Here is a 3,764-nt window from a genome sequence, read left to right on the forward strand (position 1 = left end):
CCGCAGGACGCACGGGGGAGCGGGCCCGGCGCTGCGCTGGTTGCCGGGCGGGCTGGGGGCGTGGGCAAAGCTGGAGGCGGTGGGCGGGCGCCGGGACCTCAGCCCGGGAGACAGAACGCAGAGAGAGACTGGCCGAGCCAGGAGGAAGTTAGAAGGGGGTGGGGAAAAGGAGTAGGCGGTGGAAAGACAGAGGCGGGGGCGGATGCGGGGGCGGATGCCGAGGCGGGGTAGGGGCGGGGACCTGGGGCTGGGGCACCGAGTAGGGGACTAGGTGACCCAGGCCAGGCTGGAGAGGGCAGGCTAGGACCTCAAGGGCGGGGCTAGAAGCTTTCTCTGCTGCCCACTCCGGATGCAAAACCCGCCTTCTCTCCGCCCTCGCTCCCACGTGAATGCCCAAGCAGGCATCCATCCCTGCCCCCCAACTCCAGCTTCCCAGACCCTGCCAACCTGGGAATGGAGTTCCACTACCACGCACAGGTACGCACAGAGACAGCTACACAAACACAACCACACATAGAGAGACACATGCAGAGTCACACCAGCTCCCTATAATCCAGGCCCCTTGGTTCCTAGGCCTTCTAGTCTTAGTGGCATAATTGGGAAGAAGGATGGAGAGAGGGACTCGAGGTGTGTAAGTGACGGGTATTTCTGGAAAAGGTCTCCTGGGACAGTATCTTTGTCCTGCTGGAAACTCATCTGGTCCCCATATCTTCTACCTCCCCTACCTTTGTAGTGGAAAGCGTTCTGATTTTGGATTAGAGATGCTTAGTTCGAATCTTTCCTCTGCCGATTACTGACCGTATGACCTTGGGCAGATCCCCTACCTGCCCCTGGGCCTCAGTTTCCTCCTCCACTAAAAAAAAAAAAAAAAGTATAATTTTCACATCTATTGAAAAAAAAAAACTGGCAGGTTGAAGGAAACAATCGCTGTGTGTTCCTTCCAGGTCTGAATTTACGATATCATCTCTGAAACCAGAATGTAATTTTAGACCAGGCTTAAAGATTCTCTGTCACCCTTAGAGATGCTCCTGATTACATTCAACCTCACCCCGTCATTCTGTCTTAGAGACTTTCAGTGATATTTGATATGATACAATGGTAGAAATCGGCAGTGTCTATTGATAATTCTAGGACCCACCAAATAGATTTGTTTACGTTTTCCGAAGGATACCAGCTTGCTACTTCATAGGGTAAACGATCGGTTTGCTATTGGGAACCTCTGGGTTCTTCCCTGGCTTGCAGGTACACCTCGGACAGTAACCGCCCCCCCCCCCCCCCCATCCATCTTCCTTTTTACTCATGACTTCTAGCTTATTTTCCTTGGGGCAAACTTCAGCTCGGCTGTTCTTCACCAGAAAAGTCGTATCTTGGAGGATACTAAGAACTAAGACTCTTCACTGAGGGCATCTCGGGGGGGCCTTTAAACGAAGAGAGCTCTGTGACAGAGAACATTATATGACAGGAAATAATGTGTGAAGTTTTCTATATGGGGTAGTCTATAAGAGAATTCTAGGGGTGGAGCAATTTCAAAGAACCGCCTTTATCTAGCTAGTCTTCTCTACCCCCTAACCCCCCACCTCCCCCATTTCTCTCAGCTCCATATGGTTTTCATTACACTCACTCCCACGGCTGGAAAGGGGGGGGAGAGGGGGGCTACCCACCCCACCCCACTGCTCAAGACCCGAAGATGAGGGGGGAGCACCAAGGAGAGGAGAGGCAAGCAACCAGGAAAGTCTTTTCCCCAGCCTCAAAGCCCCCAGACTCTAATTTCACATGCTCTAGTTCTCAATAGCATCCACGCAACACTTGAAACCGACGGGTGGGCGGTGTGTCGGTGAGGGTTAGAGACACCGGGCGCGCTCTCTCTACTTTCGCTGGTTCTACATTCCCTGGAGGCTGGGGCATTTCCTGTAGGGGCCGGGGTGAGACTTGAGCAAATAAGATTGCCCCTTTCTCCTTCTCCAAACCACAGGGCGAGCAGCATGAGGCGGAGGGAGCTGTGTCCGTCTGCTGGTGGCTGCCCTCACGAGGGTGGGGGGGGGGGCTCCCTGGAACGCCAGCCCCGGCGCGTGCGTAGGTGGACCCTCCCCCACCCCTCGGGTTATTTTTGGGGCCTGAGCTGCCAGCCACCGGCCCCGGGTTTCCACGTGCCCCCCTTCCTGCCCACGCTCCCCATGACGCACATCCTTCCACCCCCGCAGCCTCGGGCTCTCGGCGCCCCCTCCCTGCCTCCTTCCCTCCCACCCGGACGCCCCCTGGAGGCGCTGAGCCCCTGGGTCCGGAGGGAGAGCCGGGAGCGAGGAGGAAGGAGGCCTGAATCAGGGACTCGGGGCAGGGGCGAAGGAGGAGATTGGGACGGGACCGGGTCTGGAAGACGGAGGCAAAAGGCGGAGCCAGTTCCTACTTCCCTCGCCCCCTGCATTCCCTGCCTCGCAGCTGATGTGGGGCAAGAGGACAGTTGGGTAGGGAGGGTGAGAGCTGTAAGTCCTTGAACTACCCAAAAAAAAGGCAGGAGCCTCTCCCCCCACCGCACCCCCTGAGGTGGTAGGTTGTACCTACCGAGGGGGTAAGTTGTAGCAGGGTTAGGAGACTGCTGAGAATTACTTGGCGTGGAAGGTGATCGTGAGTGTACGCGAGTGTGCCTGTATCTTTTTGAGTTGATACTGTGTGTCGCTGTCCAAGTGAATTTGTGTATTCTAGATGCGTGTCTTTGTCCCTGTGAGTGTTTGTATCTCTGGGTTCTTATGTGTGGATTTTAAGTTATTTTTTCAAAATCAATGAATTGTCAGGCTCCACCTTCGGCCACAGCCGCCCCCGCAGCCAGAGCTGCTGAGATGTCTGTTCTTCTCCTCCCCCTCTCACCATCCTCCAATTCCCCTCCTACTCCTTTCCTCTGTGAACAAGGATTTTCCAGACCTGAGAAAAGAGAGAGACAAAGAAATAAAAATCGGGCCTTAAGAAGCTACATAGAGACACAAAGAGAAATAGAGACAGTAACCAAATTAGAAGCCTGTTCTTTCAAGGGAACCAAATGAAAAGAAAAAAAAATTTTTCGTTATAAGCTTTTCCTCTTCTCCACTCCCTAGACTTCTTTCTTGCCTGATTGGGAAAAGGGCCTATTTTTTTTCCCTAAGGCTCCATTTCGATTGGTTTTCAAACCAGAAACGTGAGCTCTTTATCAGTTTTGAGTTTTCCTATAATATGCAATTTATTGCATTAGGGAATATGTATCATTCCTTCATAGACTAATTCTCCCCTTTACCTGCCTCCTCTAATTTAATTCCATTTACTTAGCATTTATTAAGTAACCTCTCTGTAAGGCAACCACTGGTTTGTAGAGCATAAAGCTGGGTAACATAGTTTCTACCATCCTGGAGGTATGAGGATATGAGACATAAATAAATAATCACAGTTTAAAAAATAGCACTTGGTAGGTACTTAGAGGAATTGCAGGAAAAGTGTTAAGTGGATTCTTGAGAGGAAAGTGCTATTAATGATTTCGGGAATCCGGAAGGCTTTCTGGAGGAGGTGGTAAGGATAGCTAAGATTTCAAAAGTTTGGGGTAGGTGGAGGAAAGTATTTCAGGCATAGAAAACAGTGTGTGCAAGAAGTAATGGAGGTGGGGAAATAATAATAACTAACATTAATAGAGCTTACTATGCACCAGGCTCTGTGCTAAGTGCTTTAAAATTATCATGTGATCCTCACAACACCAACTATTATGATCCCCATTTTATATATGAAGAAACTGAGGCAAACAGAGG

Source organism: Vombatus ursinus, unplaced genomic scaffold (assembly GCF_900497805.2).
Source record: "Vombatus ursinus unplaced genomic scaffold, bare-nosed wombat genome assembly UNPS02010769.1, whole genome shotgun sequence".
Classification (NCBI taxonomy): domain Eukaryota; kingdom Metazoa; phylum Chordata; class Mammalia; order Diprotodontia; family Vombatidae; genus Vombatus; species Vombatus ursinus.